The 19,215-nt window shown below is 46.3% G+C and overlaps 1 protein-coding gene across 1 annotated transcript in view; it reads right to left on the bottom strand.

The window, feature by feature from the left end:
- Positions 1 to 18,935, bottom strand: part of C1GALT1C1 (C1GALT1 specific chaperone 1) — a 90,092-nt gene extending 71,157 nt beyond the window's left edge. Inside the window, exon 1 of the mRNA XM_086918511.1 lies at positions 18,763 to 18,935. The gene's annotated coding sequence lies outside the window, so the exon portion shown is untranslated. The remainder of the gene's footprint in view (positions 1 to 18,762) is intronic.
- Positions 18,936 to 19,215: the final 280 nt, after the last annotated feature.

Genomic DNA, 19,215 nt, shown 5'->3' with positions numbered 1-19,215 from the left:
TCTTTTTCAAGGGACATGTCCCTTGAAAAAGAAACAACTTAGCATACACCACTGTAAGTTTGTCCCTTGAAAAATAAATGTTTCTGTCTGTATTAATGTGTAAAAATCAGTAAAAAACGGAAAACAGGGAGCCCTAATCATAACCTGTGAGAGAAGGAAGCAAAACAAAAATACTTGACCAGGATATCACGGTCCATCCCCCATGGAGCCACAGCCATGCGAACAATTTGTAGAATTAGTTCCGCTTGTTCAAGGAGGTATAGTCCGACCTTCTCTGTGTGCTCCTGACCGCCAAGAGGATCCAGACCTGTGGCGCTGTTTTCCTTTGTGTTTGGGTTGTCGGCGTACACTGTCACTGGTGGAGGAATCAGATTCGAGCGGTGGCATCTGACCCCACAGCGCCTATCTTGGCACCCAGCATATCCCTGGATTGAGTGATGGCAGCCAATAAAGTTGCGTTGTCTGTTGTGGTGACAGGTGTATTCTGCGCCACTGCAGCTGGGGCCCCCCGACTCCGTATACTGATCAATGGCGCTCTGCTTTGAGGCCCTTCCTGCAGGTTTGTCTCAAGTCTTGATGGGTGTGACTGAACTCCCCCATCTGTATCCTGTGCATTGGGGGTAGGTGGGGTGGGGGGGTGGAGTTAAGGGTGGGAATCGTATTGGTTCCTGGGTGACAGTCTGTGTGTTGGCCAGCAGATAGATCTTCCCCCTTCTATAGGATCAATGTCCAGTAGAGCCCAGTTGTGTTCCAGGCAGACCAGCCGCCAGGGCCATCTATAGAGAGTAAGGTTGCGGGGAGACCCACTACCCACAAGCAGCATCAGGACCTAGACCGACCGCCTCTACAGGCAGTGATATCCACCCTCCCCCACCCCCTCCAATGGGTTCTTCACCCGTGGGTCGATGGTGTTGAGGTTTTAAGTGGCCGATTTCTGTTGTGTACTGTCTGTTCCTTGGCGAAAAATGGGGCTGGTCGTCGTGCCGTCGGCACAAGGGCATCACAGAGGGGCCCCAGCATGCTCTACTTTCCCTTTGAGCCCCGCGCACAGCGATGGGCAGCCAGGTCCACAGATGTGCCCCTGTGTATGGAGAGACTTCTATGGGTGAGGGCTCACATTGTTCGTACCTCAGCGGGCCACGTCCTCTCAGCTGTCTACTATTCACCACTGCGGCCCGGGGTAGCCTTTAAGTATGTCTTTTTGTAGGTGTGGCTGTTTTACTTGGCTTGAAATGATCAATTATGAGCCTGGGAGATTGTGTAATTGCCAGGTAAGGCTGCAGAGTCACGTTCCCCCAGGCTCCACTGCTGCTGCGTATCCTGCTGAGAAGGCAAGCCAAAGCGTCTTCAGCGCTGCCACGCCCCATCGCAGAGGAGGACAGCCCTACGCCTCCCAGGGGGTCGTTGAAGGCTGATCTCAATGTTGGTGAGCCACAGCCGAGCCTAGGTCGGCCAACCAGACCCAGCTCAGCAACCCCACTGGGGGAGTCCACAAGTCTGGTGGGGCGCTTCAGGGAATCCCACTAAGGCATGAGGGGTCATTGCAGAGTCAGCCACACACGAGTTCCACCAGCACCGCCGCAATCCGCTAGGCTGCGGGCCGGCTCTCACCTCAGGCCCACCATCTCTCAGCCACCACCGGCCTCGGCGGTCGGATCTCGGGCAGAGTCTTTAAGTTCGCCTTCCTGCCACGCATATACAATGTTCCATAGGTGAGATGGTCGGTGTTGTATCTGCAGATAAGGATTAGGTAGGACAGTGTTAGGATAGAAGTCGGGGCAATTGGAGCTCGCATAGCACACGTCCGCCATGTCGGATCGCCAGACCACGCCCCATTCAAAAAATCTATGCATTTTTTAAACGTGCCCAGGAATCTGGTTGGTTTAGTAATAGTGGTTATTCGTACAACTCTGAATTTGTGGGCTGCTAGGTCAGGCCCTTGATGCAGGGTCACCCCCAGCTTTTTGCCTTCTGATGCTGACCCAGCTTTGTTAGCATTAGGGCTCACAGCCCTTTTTCCCCTACTTAGGTGCTTCTGATCTCACCCTAAAACATGGTACAATTGTCAAATACCTAATTGGTTTCCTTTAATTCATGCAAGTACCTAGTAAATGTTACTAAATATACCTAGGGCCTGTATATTAAACGCTACTAGTGGGCTGAAGCAATCGTGCTATCCATTAACACAGTCTTTCAAATTATGTCTTGGATCTGCCACTTATTTATGTAGAGCAGTTTTAAACTTTAATTTTGACCTGGCAAAGTAAACCTTATACAAGGCATTAACCTTCCTTTTTAATACTTCTAAGCCACCCGAAAGAAAGGCCATAAAAGCTCTTTGGGCAGGGTGCACTGTATTTAAAGTAGGACATTAACTTAAGTTTTACATATACTGTCAGTGGAAAACTACTAAAGTCATTTTTCACTGTTATAAGGTCTATTTCGCCCATTGACTAGTACTGGGCTACATTATTACATTTAATAAGTGCTAACTTTTGACTGGGAGCAGATATGCTGTTTACACTCAAATGAACTGTAATTTAAAACACTCTTGAATGTGTGAAGTTGGATGTTAAGTTAAAATTCTCAAAATGCCACTTTTAGAAACTTGCTATTTTCTTGTCCTAACCATTTGTGCTTTCTACCTATGTCCTGGGTCACATGACTGAAAGGCTCTGCTCTTGTGGCTTAGGTATTCCTTCCAGGCAGTGACACAAAAGGGGCTTAGGTGCAGACGGGATGGGCCATACTGACAGGATGACTGGGGAGTGCCTGTGACTACAGCACATACAAAGAAACCCGACACTACCAAGCCTGCCCTACCAACTGTCACCTCAGTTTGGAGTCTTGACCACAGGAAGGTGAGGAACATTCCAGAACCAGTTGTGGGGGTAGGGCAGTGATTACCCAAACAAAGGCTGACACCAGGTATCAATATTGGACTTCCAGAGCTACTTATCAGAACGATGCTGGACACGTAGAAGTTACAGAAGACTGCTCTGCTGCTACAGGACTGCCATGCTTTCAGAGACGATAGACTGGACCTACTTGCCTTCATCCCAGGGTCAGTTGGCTAACCTCCAGTGTGAACTACATGGACAACAAACTGCAGGGGCTTCGCTGCAACTGCCTGGCTGACACGCTGCAACTTGACCTACCATACCAAAACATTTATAGTGCGCTTGGCTACTACCAACGGCAGTGTCCCGGTGCTAAATGGTCAGACCAGGGGAGGAGGGATGGGCTAGGGAAAGTCAAACAGCCATGTTTTTCAATGCCTTCCCAAAAATGGATTTCGATTCTGCTTTACGCAGGTGATTAGGCATAGCATTCCAAAGAGCGGCCGTTCTTACTGCGAAGGCTCGCCCGCCAATCCTGGCTTTAGAAAAGCAAGGGGTGTGAAGAAACATCTGAGAGTTAGATCACAGGGTCCTATTCTGATGGTATTTTTTCAGTCTCGGTTTCAAGTATCCTGGACCTCTATCTCTTGTGGCAAGAGACAGTGCCTTAAATTCAATTCTCCTTTTCACTAGGAGCCAGTGAAGGCTGTGCAAATGAGGGAAATTGTGGTGTCGGAGGGGCACATTTCTGATGAACATTGATGTGGCGTTCTGGACTTTATGCAGCCTATAGGTAAGATAGGCAAGGAGACCCAGGTACAAGCTGTTCGCATAGTCCAGCTGAGATGTAATAAGGGAATGGACTATTGTGGCCCGACAGTCCATCGGCAGCAGATGTAGAAATCTTCTCAGGGTTTTAAGTTTCCAAAAACATGCTCTGGAAACTTGACCGGTCTGGGCCTTGGCAGAGAAGGAAGAACATACAGATTGAACCTTCCCCTGGAAAACATTCGACAGATCTCTACATAGGTCAGCTGATGGCGTATTCGTGCTCATGGTAGCTTGAGGTTTCATGAAATCTTGCATGATCTTAAATACTTACTTGGATGAATTGTCCGATTCTTTAATTTGGTTGGCTAGGAAATTCCTAATAGCCAGACGTTTGAGGGCATGAATTTTTTTAGTGCAGTTTTGTACATACTCTTTGCATCCAGATTCTATGTTTTTCGCCAGATGCGCTCCAACTTTTTACAGGCGCTTTTCTCTAAGCGGAGCTCTGAAGAGAACCAGGGAGCGGAAGGCTTTTTCCTAACCAGTTTTACCATTTTCATGGGAGCAATGAAATCAAGAGAGGATGTAACCCACTCATTAAAGGTGGTTTCTTCCATGGCGCGCCCGCTGCGCGTCTGCAAAGCATTGGCCATAAGTAGGGGAGAGACCCAGGTCAGTTGCGCAACTAGAGCGCCCACCAAAATGGCGCCCGAGAAAGGCAATGCCCCAAGAGAAAAAAATGTCCGCCAGGTAGGCTGAAAGTGAAGAAGAGAAGGAGGTTACAGCATCCTGCTCAGCACCGATACCGCAACAAAGGAACACAAGAGAAATGCAATTCTATTTTTGGCAGCAAAATGGTAAGTTAAAACACGATTATCCTCAAATTAAAAGCAGTTAAGAATGCACATTCGCACTGTTTGAGGCAAGGACAGAATCGAAAAGGCTGTCAGCACTAGCGTTAGCTCCCGGCCCTACTGATTACATACCTGGACCTTCAACTGAGCCTGTCTGAGCCCTGTGAGCCTGTTTTAGAGATTCCCTGATCCCCCAAGAGGTGCCTCCCCAAGTCCTGGATCTTTAAATGGCATCAAATTGCACTTCTCCTACAGAAAAGGTGAAAATCCTGAAGTTTGGGCACTTCGTGACTGGAAACGACCCCTTTCGGCCCAAAATTATGCTTCCCGGGACGACTGCCAAAGTGAAGAACTAGAGAGGCCTGCTCTTTCCATTGCCAGCGACCATCAGCAAAGCGAGAGCTGGACTTCGCACCGCAGCAATGACAGTCAGTGACGACCGCCTTTGCAAAGATACAGCCCTGGGCAATGCCCAACTTGGTCCTCGCGGTCTCCTCCTACGGAAATGGAACTCTTCGCACCAGCCTTAGAAAGTAACTTTTCAGTGGGACTTACCTGGTTTCTGTATCTGGTCCGCACTCCATTGGGTTCAGCTTGAACTTGTGACTTTCCCCCGTTCTAGTGTGACCAGATGACAGCGAGTGGCGCTTTATGCTTCTAGGTGCTATTTTTACAAAAACACTTTAAAGTTTAATATCTCCGTTTCTAAAGATTGGATTTTTCCCTTTCGGATATCTTATTAATTACAATTGACTATTTTTTTTAAACTGGTTTGGGATTTTCCTAGTGTTTTCACTGTATTACTGTTTGTATGCCGCATACATATTTAACACACTGCCTCCAAGTTAAGCCTTTCTGCTTTAGTGCCAAGCAGAGGTTTAAGCACAGGTTAATTTAGTGACTTTTGTGGTTCGCCCTGACAAGAATTGTAGCTGTTGCCTTATTGGGGCTTCCACCCCCTCAATGAATAACCCAATTTCTTACACTACGACAGAGACTGTCCATAATTCTTCGGTTAAAAAAAAAAAGGTACCTCATTTGTGTGGGTTGGCCTATAGCCAGCAGCAGGAACTGGTCAAAACTTGGACCTGTGAAATCAGTGTTGTGTCAATGTGGTCTTCACATGGGTACAGTTGTGCTGCGTTCCTATGACATATGTCTGGTCAACCATTTGCATAACAAAAGCCCCTGCAGCCCCCATGGTGCGGGACCCCCTAAGCACCAGGGCCCCCTCTGGCAATGGCAACCCTGACCTGAGAGCTCAGGACTGAGTCCGGTGCTTGTGTGGGGGGGGGGGCTGCATGTGCTTTGCAGAGGGCCCCTTCAGGTTTCATTACGCCACTGTGGTCAATCTACACATAGGGCCAGTGTTTTTTTATCAGGAGAAGTGTGTGAAAGTAGGGGAGGAAGTCCTTGGTCACTGGTTGGGAGTATCTGAGATTTCCACTTCATGAATATGGGACAATAGAGCTTTTAGATGCATACTTAGATGTTTGTGGTGCATTCTGGGTATGGAAACCTGCTGGCATCCAGGCAAACCACACCACCCTAGATTCCTGTGAGTCTCCTGTATCAGAAATGCTCAGAGTTGGTAGGGTTCCCCGAGTAATGGCTGACCCAGAGCCTCAGTACCGCATCCATTCCCCATGACAAGTGAGAGTCAAGTGGGATATTATTGAGGGAAATATTGACACGAGTTGGCAGAGAGGGGTTTAACTGTCTGGTGCCTAGGGCCCAATGTCAAGGCGATCCAGCGCTTCAGGCCAGGCCTTTTCTTATTTTTTTCCATGATAGTCTGCTGGGCTTCATGCCACTATTGGTGGGCATACTGGGGTATTTACTCCTTATTCTCCATCCCGGGATGTAGTGTTCCAGAAGGCCCACCATATTTGGGGAAAAAGGTGAAAAACAGAATGGGGTACAAGGTTTACTAATTCTGGAACTGGATTTAAGCTCCCAGGCAGTCTTTCTGCCCCCTTAGGGGGAAGATTAGTGGGTTATTCTCCTATCGTCATGTCATAGTGGTAGAAAGCCCAGCAGGCACCACAGATTGGTGTCCCAAAAACTAATTGTGTGGGGCGTCAGCAAATCTTGGCATCGAGTCCTACTTCTGCGTCCGTATAGTCTTTATACCACCCATATGGGGAAACTATTCCCAAATGAATCTAAAATGTCGTCTTTTTTGTCACAGGAATAGCTACAATATTGGGATAGAAAGAATGTGCTCCAGGGGTGGGTTGGGGTGGCAAAAAACAATCCTGGGTCCGAATTTCACTTCAGATACACTTTGGCTATTTGCACCATAGTACGACCTTATTTAGGTGCACCAGCACAGACTGGACAGTGCGACAAATTACCAAACAAACTACTGACCTAAAAGCAGATGCTAACTTTCACACTTCACGACAGACCCGAGGAGAGGAAATTGGTGTACTACATAGTCGCAGGTTGAAACCGTGGCTCTTTTTTCACAGCAGGTAAACAGGCCTCTGTTTGAAGAGGGGAATATTTAGGGGTCCATTTGACCCTTGTGGTAACAAAAATGAGTTCCTGCGATAAACTTGTGGTACCTTAAGGTGATGGAGCACATCAGTAGACGCCTACTCAGAGATAAAGATGACTTTACAGCCATCTGTGGCAACTGGTATTGGGCTACATGACCAGAGACTGCAGAGAAATTACATTTCCTCCATGACTGACAGCACTAGGTTTATTTGACTGCTGATATGGATTGACTGTTAGTTACAACGATAACAGGGATGTTACCTACACAGAGTGGGGAGGAAATAAAATAAAATAAGAAGTTGAGAAGCATACGTTTTGAAATTAACATGTAATATACTTAACTATTTCGGTTTTTGTTGTACTGTGTAACCTTTCAATAAAATGAATAAAAAATATATATATATTATTTGTACATGTCTAGGATTTATGTACTGTGTAGATTTTGAACTGAATAGCAGCAATGTGCTCTCAAATGTGGTTGGTAAGGCAAAATGATAAATAAGGATGTAGCAGGATTTGCCTAGATTCACACATGGTTTGAATCAAGGTTTCCTAGTTAAACATTATGCATTTGGCCAACTGTATGGTTACATCCTTCTCTCTTCGTTTAGCACCAAAGGGCAATGCTTTGTGTTCAGGTATTTCTTGAAAATTAGTACATAGTTCTATAAATACATTCATCACACCTTAAATCAAATCAACACTACACACATACATAACTCACAAAAGCGGATGCATCAAGTGGGTCTTAATGCCCCCAACAACTAATAAATTACTTATGACATTCTGCACATCTACATATATGGTATATGCCATGCCTACTTTCATGATTTTTTTTTTTTATTTAAGAAAAATAACACCACACAAGGGATACTTAACCGAAACCAGGATGTAAGGGGTTAAACGTGTGCAGTATGATAAAATCATATTAAAGAGGCCTTGTGACCATTTGGAGAATTGTTGAGAATTGTTTCCATGTGCAAGGCGATTGTAATATGCAACGTGTGAAACAGTAAACCGTCTTTTTAACGGGTCAAGTTAGCTATGCTGTGAAACTAAACTGCAATTAAGACTTACATCATGTATGGTGTGTGGTTGGAAGGGGGTTGTTTTTGTTTGGAGCTTATGTGGAAAGTGAGTTCATATTGTGCAAGATGACCACGAGGTGTGGTTACCTTGTTATGAGACACAGTGCCTGCTGGTGTGGTGGGTGAAGGAATGTAAAAGAAGTGCACATTAGAATTGTAGGGTGGACTCAAACATATAGGCAGCTACATGGAAAATGCCTAGCCACAAAGGCAGCCAGATTCTTAGAGTGTGCACATCAAAAAAGAAGGGGCACTCTAATCCAACTACTAAAATGCATGAGGAAGAAATGGAGTCGAATAATAAAAGGATGCCAAAAGGGCAAGAATTGTTGAGTAGTCATACGAACAGTAATCATGAACATTTTTTTTAAAAACAAGCATAATGCCTACAGAACAAATGCACCTCTTGAATGAGGAAAGAAGTACAATGCCAATCTAGGCTGGAAACTTCAGCAGAAACTACACTATCTTTCAAAGGCCCAGAACCCACCTGCTCCTGCTAGGCCAAAGGAAACAAGTTTTGAGCAGCAGTTTGCACCCCACACCACTCTCAGGCTAACAAAGGCAGATGACCACCAGCCAGGCAAGCCCTAGCCAAGTCATGGCTCAGACCTAATCTAGGCTGGCACCATGCACATAAGAGTGTGCTCCCATGACAGTGCAATGGCAGGGTGTTCTACCTCATGTTACCCTCGTGCACTCACCACTTCATGCAAAACAAATATTGTTCTTAGAGGTGTAGCCTGGTCAGTAAGATTTAAGGGATTGGTGGGTGAGATTCATTTTTCCCAACAATCATGCTGGCTTAAAATGTTAAATACATTATTGAATTGAAAATTGCTTCATTTCGTGATTTGTTAAAAACCCTTGCAACAATATACAATAAACAGAGGACACTGTTGTGAACTGACCTTTACCAGGAGGAGCAGTTCTCTGCTTTCATTTTCGGGGACCTGTCTGCTGGTCGCCGGACCCGCTGCGCGGGTCCCGCTTCGCGAATAGAAGGAGTCTGCACTGCAATTGGGGGTGAGCACTGAGGGCACTAGAGGCGAGGGCAGGACTTGTTGCAGGGCTGCGAGCAGTGCCGCAGGGACTCCATCTCCCAGGAGTCCCTGCATGATCTAATCTACTGCACCTGCTCTCCCTGCTTGCCCCGCCCTCCCGTCCACTTCCGCATCCTTATAGTAGACATAACCATCCGCTGCGCGTGAGCGTCCCGGGAGAAGCCCGGGACAAGGGAAGGACCGTCTGTGGCTGTCAGGGGCTGCAGGAGGCTGGGATGGGCCCCCTCTCTAACATTTGGCTCTGGACCTTTTTCGGCTCAGTGACTGCGACACAGTGAGGCCTCATTAACTATTGGTGCTAAAGGTCTATTATACTTTTTGTTTTTTTCTACTTAGCGGTACACATTGTTTAGTCTTGTTAGGATTGACTGTTGCCCATAGAATGACTTTGTGCTCTCCTAACCCTTTACCACCTTCTGTAGGGGTCTCAATATTAGGTCCTCTAGATAAATATTTCCCAGGGCTACTCGAGAGATTGACAGAGAGATTGCCCTGGCTGAGAGACGTGCCGAGCGTCGCTTATCCATCGAACTTCTTAAAAATCTCCCCGAGAAGCTTCTGTCATTGGGCTCTTTGGCGCAAACCCTTACTCCAGCAGGCGTAACTGACCCTGCGGAGATTGCTTCGCCTTCCCTAGACCACACAAGGGTTGTAGATCCAAGGGACAGTCCTGCCAGGCAGGAGAGTATGGTAGTCTCAGCCCCACTTATTGAGGTTGATGCATCGAACTTACCACCTGGCAATGCCCCTAATCCCGTGCTCCCATCCAACACTACTCCTAGCCATGGGGACACATTACATTTACCAGTATTGGCTCCGTTAGTAGCAAAACAATCAACGCATAGTAAAAGGAAGAGAACCACTAGCCCTCGTAGAGGTTGTCACCCCAAAGTCTGTAAGAAAATCAGAAGACTTGGTACCAGAGTGGGTGTGCCCCAAAAGGGAGTACGGGTGGGTGCAAGCTGTCCTCAAGAGGTTATGGAGGGTGAATCACCAGACAATATAGTCATAGAGCCACCTGTCGACCAGATCGTAGTACCTGTTGAGCTCCCTCCCAATGAGATCCCTTCAATCGTCATAATAGAAAAAATACAGAAATCCTTGTTGCTCCCGGTTTTAGAGAGAGTTAAAGGGATGGCTGAGCGGATGGACAGGTTTGAACAGGCAACCCTGGATAATTTTTACTCCATAAAATCCCTTATCAAGCTTCACTCTAGAATTAGAGAGGATGAACCAGGGGGGGATGCAATCGGTCGGGCGACCTCCATTTCCCTACAGGATGTCTCTATTGTATCTGGACCAGTCAAAGGGGTGTCAACTGTAAAAGCCCACGCAGCACTTGATGTAACCATTAATGAGGGTGTACAGCTCCCTGGGCCGCCTACAATGAAGGCTACAGAACATCCAAATAAGATAATGTCTAGTAGTGTCCCTGCTACGAAGCGCATGCGATCTGAGGCTCCTGGCATCTACGGCCCTGTCAATCCCAGATTCCCTGATACCACTAAAGGACCTGAGCAAGTAAACCTTAGAAGAACTATCTCTATTCCATTACCTAGTACCCAGCCTAATGTGCCCCCATCCAAAGAGGTTCGCAGAAGACCTCCTATGGATCTACCACCAGACTGTCAGCCCTATGTTGCCATTCTGACGAATGTACCACCCCTGAAGGCTGACCAATTAGAATCCTACCAAATGCTGAAAAATAAAACCATGCATTGGCTAAGGATAAATAGACCCCTGCCAAGGGAAGTTGATGGTTTGATCCTAGGTGTTAGAAGGGTAGGATGGGTAGGCTATGGCCACAAGCAGTTTGAGGGCGCCTGTGTGGTGGTTAATTTTAAAGATGTCAGGGTTGCCCAAACAATCTGTAACTAAAATTCGGGAACCGGTGGTGCTGGTATCGGGGTAGTCGATTTGACCTACTTCTACCTGAGATCTGTAGGCAATCCATGTGGCATCCAAATAGGAGGAAGTCGGATGCACAACTTTATCTTCCCCGAGAATCACTTTATCCCCTTACCCCCTCAGTCAGTAGCATGGTCAGGGCCATATGGGAGGATGCCAGGATACTGAAATGATACTTTCCCTGGGGAGGTTCCATCTCGATTGAGTCCGGGTTTTGTGTCTGAGCCACATGTTCTTGGCTTTGCCGATGATAACCCGCCACCTACACCTGCTTTATGTAGCCCTCCAACTAACGATTTTACCCCGTTGTAGGGAGCCGACATGGAGGAAGAGCACCCTGGGCACTTGATGAGAGGGAGGAGTTATCTAGCCTCGAATCCTGCAGCAAGTCAGCTGTGGCGGATCCAAAATTAAGGATTCTCAGCTGGAATGTCGCGGCCATTCTAAGGAAGCTGGCTCTTACTGACTGGAACACCTTTGTGGAGGGCTACTCCATTTGTATTTTTCAAGAAACTTGGAGTAGGGAGCCTTGCCACAAGGTAGGTTATTCATTTTTTTTGTACCTGCAGAGTCCCCCGCCTCAGGGAGGGGCCGCCCCTCGGGAGGCCTCCTTATATGGGTAGCTATCTCCCTTGGGTGCCAAGTTACTCAGCAAGTGTCTAATTCCCTTGATCTATAGGGCATATCAATCAAAGGACCATGGGGGGTTGATTTTGGACATTTACAATATTTATGCTAGGGGCACGAAGGGAGGCACACACTCACCTATAGTATTAGGGCTGGAGTCCCTGCTTAGGCAGCGCCCCGCTTGTTCTCATGTCTTGGTCGCAGGAGACCTAAACTGTACTTTTGAGCCCCTTGGCCTGGAGGACACCCTGGGAATTACCGAGGATGACACACGGAGAGGGATACCCCCTTTGACTATACCCCCCATTAGGAGGTGGTCAAAGGTGGTGATCCAAATTAACTCCTTAAATATGGAATTCGGGCTGAGGGCTGTTAACAGAAGGTCATTGTCAGACCCTTCTGGAGCCCATACCTACAATAGGGCGAACCATACGTCCAGGATAGATTATATCCTCCTTGACGTAAAACTTTGGCCCTTCCTGCAGGATATGGAGGTTCTCCCTTCAGTCGAGAGTGATCACAATCTCCTCTCTCTTACTCTCTGTCCGCTCTGGACTGGGAATCAGGGGGCGCTCATGTCTCTCTCAGTGCCTACCCCACAGGAAGTACATCCTTCCAACTGTGGTAGACGCTTGAAATGGACCAAGCTTATTATGGACAAAAAGAAAGTGAAAGCAATTGGGGCTCTTATAGACACAGCTCTGTCCAAAATTGATTTGTTGACTCCTCCGTCAGGGGAAGCCACAGTGATATTTTGTGACACAAACTTAGCCTTGAGCAACCTTTTTACTCTCCCATACAAGGCCTCACGAACTGGCAATAGCAAAAAGTTGCCGAACCCGCCTGGTTGGTATACTCAAAAATGTAGGGGGAAGAAAAATGCCCTGATTATTGCTGTAAAAAGCAAATCCCAGGCTGCAATTAGACTGGCTAGGAAAGAGTATTCCTGGACTATCGCGGCAGCCAAGAGAGAATGGGAGGATAGGTTCTGGGCTGATCTTATGGACGCAAGCAAGGGCAGGGACGCTAGAAGCTTCTGGAACCTTATAAGATCTAGGGATAGGCCAGATAGCACTCTGTTGACGTGCAACATCCCTGCCCAGAACTGGTTCGACCATTTCTCAACTCTCTATACCCCTACTGGGGTGGCTCCTAATACCATTTTCTCTATAACCAACTGTGCAGGGGGTAGCGAGGATGTTTCTTTTACCGTTAGAGAGGTGGAAGATGTAATTAAATAATTGGTTCCTCTTAAAGCAGCAGGGCCGGATGGCATACCAGGCGATTTGTTACGGGCTAGCCTTAAGGAGTGGGGGAAGTTGGTTTCTTCTTTACTCAATGCCATTAACGGAGGTGCGCCTGTACCAGATTCCTGGAAGGGGGCAGAGGTTGTCCCGATATTCAAAAAGGAGAGTCGGGACAACCCTGCTAATTATAGGCCAATAAGTCTCATTGATTCCTCCCAAAAAGTGGCAGGGAAGGTGATTTTGAGAAGGGTGCTCCAGTGGGTGGACGACAACAATATTCTGTCGGACCTCCAAGCCGGTTTTCGTTCTGGAACCGGGACTATTGAACAGGCCTTTAGATTGGCTCTCTTGTATTGGAAGGTGGTGGTGCTGGGCAAAGGCAGTCTATATTTGGCCTTTATAGACCTTAAGACTGCCTTTGACCTGGTACCTAGAGAGGAGTTGTGGAAGGTCTTATCAGAACTGGGGCTCCCTTCGTATATTCTATCCCTCCTTGTGAGAGTACACGATGGTAATTTTGCACAGGTGCGATGGGGCAAGAACGGTGAAAAAACCAACAGGATTCCTGTAGGAAGGGGTGTCCGTCAGGGATGTGTGCTAGCTCCCACTCTGTTCTCTCTCTATGTGAACGGAGTGGTTGAGCATTTGTTAAAACATCCCTCCGATGCTCCTTCCCTGGCGGGTAAAAGGATTCCTACACTGCTTTTTGCAGATGACACTCTTCTTATTTCAAAGTCACCAATGGGTCTTCAGAGCCTCCTGAATAACTTCAAGGAGTTTTGTTCACTGAGGGGGTTGGTAATCAACACTGACAAAACCAAGTATTTGATTATGAATCCCCCCAAAAACCCGGAGCGCCCGCCAACTTTAAATTCTGCTCCATTGGAGAGGGTACCTGAGTTTGATTACCTGGGTATCCGCCTTAATGATTCTCTAAGTTAGACTTCACATATTAATAAAATGCTCCTTGGTCACAAAAGAGTGGGCGGAACATTACTCAAGGAACAACGCTCCTCCACAAGTAAACCTATAGCCCCGGTGATGGACATTTACAAAGCTAGAGGGGTTAGCGCTGCCCTTTATGGGGCCCGAGTTGTGGGGTACTTGCAATTTGGATGTACTAGTAAAATCGGAGAGCAAATTTTTGAAAGATCTGATGGCTCTCCCGACAAGTACTCCAACCGTCCCAGTGTCTCTTGACTTAGGCTGTAAATCGATCAAGGATCACGCGCAACTTCGCCCCTTGCTTCTCTGGGCTCAGTTGTGGCGGGTGCCGGAATTAGCCTCCTATGCAGAAGCGCTATCAGAGTTAATGGCAATGGTAGGCTGGTCTAGGATTAAATGGTTGAGGGACGTAAAACGGCTGCTAGTGGAGATAGGGATAGGCGAGGCTTGGGTATCGAGATCTGCCCCTCCTAAAGCTGTGATCAAGACATTGTATTGGGATTGGGTCTCTTCCATACTACTCTCAGATCCAAGTCTTATATCTTCAGTCTTTAGAACAAAATTGAGCAGTAATGTGGCTACCCCAATTACATCGGGTATCGCTTTATGGGCTTTAAGGACTTATTAGTTAATTGGAACATAAGAATGTATCCCTTTATCGTTCCAATTTAGTTTCTTTTTAGTGGTTCTGTTATGCCAGTTTAGCAGGGTGTCCTTCTTTCTTGGTGTTTTACTGTGTACATTTAGATTAGAACAGACTATTTACTACCCATACTATTCCTGGCGGCAGGAGCTTTTGCCAGGATTCAAGTTGTTTGCCTTTGAAACATATCACGGCACACTGTATTTTTACTGGTTTCTAAGTAGAGTATGAATTCTCTTAAATAAATATGCGCGCAACCTTTTCTGTTTGGGCTCTGTTTGTATACCGCTAAGCTGTTTCCAGAATTCCCATTACTACCTATGCAAATATATAATGGGGCGCTGCTGTATTATCATAGTTCCTGACCCACATCTATGATGTATGGTTTAAGGATAGTCTATCATTAATCAAAGGGTAGCATTTATCCCATAGTTCTTACCTTTTTCCTGCGTATCGGCCTCCCTGTCACCTGGTCCTCATACAGCTTCCCCATGGAATGCTTTTGCTTGCTACGAGCTCCCTTTTATTGGGAGATTGGGCGCAATGTTTTCCATCATTAAGCGTGTATGCTTGGTTCTTTATGGTCTGTCTCTGTAAAAAGCGTCGGCCATGTGTAAATGTCCGTAATACGGGTCTAAGCTATATCAAATCTGACACCGATTTGAGATACTCCCTTAGTATCGGGATTTTAAGAAATATTACTGGAGTTCCTTTATTTTCTAGTTGCCCATTTGCTGTGTTTCTATTTACTGCAGAAATATTGGCGCGCAGTGTGTATAGTGAAAAACGCGCGATGTAAAATATAATACCGGATTTTGCCTGTTATATAGTATACACTATTTTGGGTTTATTTTTAATATAGGAATATTTGCACTCAATATCTGGTATTTGGGAGCACGATATGGGGATTGCGTAATCGCGTTTCTTCGGGTTTCTCGGCCATCTTGGAGTTTATAAGCTCAAAATGTCTATTATGGTCCGTGATCTATTTCGGCTGCAAGTCTAAGTGTCCATAACACACCCGGTGGCATTTGTATCACGATAGTCTACCATGTGCAGATGTCGAACAAACTAAATGCGTGACTATGGGTGTCCATAGTAACTTTAGACGCGATGGCAAGACCAAATGGTCGCGTGTCTACCGAAGAATGCGTCGGACATCTTTAGATATCGGAGATCATGGTCTCCAATATACATCCCCTGTTGTTCCTTTTTCCCAAGAGGCTATGGGTCTTTGGTGAATTACAAAGCAATTGATGCTTGTGTTTCAGTTGCACATTTTATAGGGTTTACTAATAAGCTCAGTTTGTTGTTTAATAAATGCGTTCACACCACGGCGTCTCATGTCTACTAGACGTCACGTTCTGGAGCACCCATACAGACCCCCCTCTTATGGGCTATAATGGACTTTTGCTATGGGGGTGTCTATAGGACCCTCTCCCAGTCTTCTTTGTTATTGAGTCCCTGTCGTACGGTATTAAATTTAGACATGTAAAATTGTTCACGTTTTTTTCGCTTGGTATTCACATCTCCTCCTCTTGTGTTCATTTTTATGGATTCTAGGACACACCACTTAAGATCTTGGTTGGTGTGTTTGGCCAGTAACCAAAAGTCATTGCAATTCCACTGTAGCCTTCTTGGGGATTAAAGACGTGGTGGCCTATGAACCCTACCTAGACATGATTTCCATCCCTTTTGATCGTACCCTGTACTTTAAGTTCAGAGTGGGAACATTACCAGTAGGTGAATTAATTGCCCGTTGGAAATCCCCTAACCAGATATCTCCCTTTTGTGCACGCTGTCCCACATGTGTGGAGACGGTAGCCCACATTCTTTTCGAATGTCCGGATTATTGTGCCCCTAGGAGGCGATGGCTCAAACCCTTGTGCAGACACTTAGACACCTGTCAACATAAAGTGGCACTATGTATTTTAATGTCTGACACATCAACACTGATTGTCTGCACTGTGTCAAGATTGCTAAAGTGGTGTTGGTTGATTCGCGCAAGAAGGCTTTCATTATCAATTTAATCTTGTTTTAACTGTTTTTAACACTTTTTCCTACAGTTTTTTCCCTTTGTATATCTGGAAATGGACTGTTTTAAATACTGTGTCTTATATTTATTGTACATGCTTTTATGATATTTTTATATCGAAATAAAGCCTATCAATCAATTAACAATAACAGAGATTCATTGCTAAGTACTTAGCTTGGATATAAAATTTAAAAGCGTTGTGGAAGCCTAATCTAAAAAGACACTGAGGTCTAGTTTAAACAGTTAAGAATTAAAAAAAAATAATAGAGTCATAATGACATAAAAGCTCTATTGCTAGATGCACAGTCCCTGGCACACTGTGGATTATGTTCAGTTAAGGAGGAGAGTTTGGCATCTTCCTACTAAAGAGATAGCATAAGAAAACAGTATAGACAAAGACTCCTCTGCTTATTCTATGCATTAATGGTGGGTCTGCAGCATGTCTGTTGGTCAGTGACCAGAGGTGGTAATCTCCGTGAAGCGAGGAGTTAGGTTGCCTGCCCGACCATCGTGTGCACATATCGCCTCTTCTAGATTCTTAATGAAGCAATCCATAAATGTTAAGTTATAGTTAAGCATAGTTAAGGGTAGTGTTCAAGGGGTCAAGGCAAGCCAGAACCGCTCCTCTGCAAGATCTTATGTCCTTTGCAATCCAACCCCTTCGTAATAGGGCCATTCGATCTTCTAGGACATTAGAACACAAGCATATCACGTGTATTATGTCTTCCCTGTGTTGGCCACAGCGCTGACACGTTTCCTGGGCACAGTCTCTTTTCCATTTTGGGAGGTGACCGGGCAGGAATAACCCCCATTCTCAGCCTTAAGAACTGGAGCTTAGTACGTCCATTAAAAGTGATCGTTAAGTAGCTCTGGGGTTTCAGCTGTGGGTAAGTGCGTAGAGTCATCAAACCGTGGTTCCGTATGGAGAGGCTGGCCCTGCCTTCTAACGAGGAAAGTTGTTTAGGCGCTGATTTTTGCTAACTTCTTGAATTAATGTTGGCTGACTTGTAAATCCCAAAGGTTGCTGAGGCCAAGAGAGCTGGCACAGGTAATAATGCCCCGCCGACCATCTACTTGTGTTCAACTGGATCCATGAGTAGTGGGCCAGCCTACCTTCCTTGGATGCCCTAAGCTAATGCCAGCTTATTAGGAAGGCCCTGGCCGCCATACGGGCCAGTGCCTGTCTGCAGATGCTGAATTGTGGAGGTGACGTGCAAGAGGGAAGCTGGAAGATCGTTCTGTACATTTTTGCAATTGCTTTGTTTAATTGCCTGCTGTCCCGCCCTTTTAGAACCTCGCACCCATATGTTAGGGTTGGGATAACTTTTGCCAGGGCCACCTGAAGGATTGGCGTAAGTGTTAAATACATTATATAATAGGCAGGGCGAAAGAGGGGGTTTTAAGGGGTAGTGGAAAGGGAGAGGAATGCAGATTGGTAGATATATTAAGAGAGCGAAAACAAAATATTTTACAAAATACCCAACATTTTTAACGACTTTCAAAACAGAAAGTGTGTGTTTTCTGTGTGTATGTAAAATTCCTAGTGAAATCCCATAGACACCTCACCATACATGACTGAAAGTGCCTGTACCCAACTATTTATAAGAAAATACATTTATTAGGGAGGTGGAACATTAAAAACACCCCCCATTAAGCTTTTCTCTCTCTGTCTCTGTCTCTCTCTCTCTCTCAGGCAACCTTCACTTTCATTTCTAGTAGTGGTTGACATTTCGGTGAAAGACAAAAGAGTGAAAAGAGACGTACACCACGCTCAACTAAGGTAGGAACATGGCACATGGTAATTATGGTTTTGATTGATCTTAGTGCAGTTTGTCACACCTGTGAGCCTTGCTTCATTGTGTATTCAAAGTATTTACCTTATGACCCTTTGTGCAACTGATTCTTGCTCCTGTCTGAAAGCACCTGTTACTCCCGGAACTGACGGTCTTAGCACTCAACTTTCCTTTGAACTACACGTCAGCCATTGTCTGGGGAAATCGGGAGCGCGAGAACCGTGACAGTGTGAAACAAACAGAGCAGAGATCAGCTGATCCTGTGACAGAGGGCAGGAAGTGCAGAGGGAGTGCAGTGGCCTATTACAATAAATCCAGGATAATGTAATTTGGGCTGTAAGGAACTTGGCACAGCCTTCGGCATTCCAGTTAGATGGGATACGATGATGCCATGCTTGGAACTGCTAACACGGTCGCAAGCTCCCGGCGCAGAATGACTCACCAGAGGATTGGCACCGCTCCTTGAGCACCCAGGCTGCTCCCGCCACTCCCGTCCGTCCTCCGAAAGTGGTTGTGAGATGGTCTGGTCTGGCAGGCTCTGCCGCGCGCAGCCTCACTCCTCACACTTCCGTACTGCAAGCAGAACCTAGCTACCTACTGCTTCCGGGTCCGCCTACGTAGTCAGAAGCAGGGGCGAGTGTTCGGTGTGGCAGATGGCACGTGCCACACGTCATATCCAACAGTTGTGACGCTTTAGGTTAACTATCTAAAATGGTGCCACATAACCTTCTGTGGGCGATAACCCAGTGCAATTTCCGCGCATTATAAACTCAGAAAAGTGTCTGCGTCACACAATGGACCATTATCATCAGGACCGCAATTCCAAAACGTATCGTGTATCAGCTGAGGTCTATTGACACCCTCGCCTGCACCTTTGTTTGGTCTCTACGTGAAA

Source organism: Lissotriton vulgaris, chromosome 4_1 (genome assembly GCF_964263255.1).
Source record: "Lissotriton vulgaris chromosome 4_1, aLisVul1.2, whole genome shotgun sequence".
NCBI classification, from domain to species: domain Eukaryota; kingdom Metazoa; phylum Chordata; class Amphibia; order Caudata; family Salamandridae; genus Lissotriton; species Lissotriton vulgaris.
The sequence above is the reverse complement of the archived record's forward strand: the minus strand, read 5'-3'. Positions and strand labels throughout refer to the sequence as shown.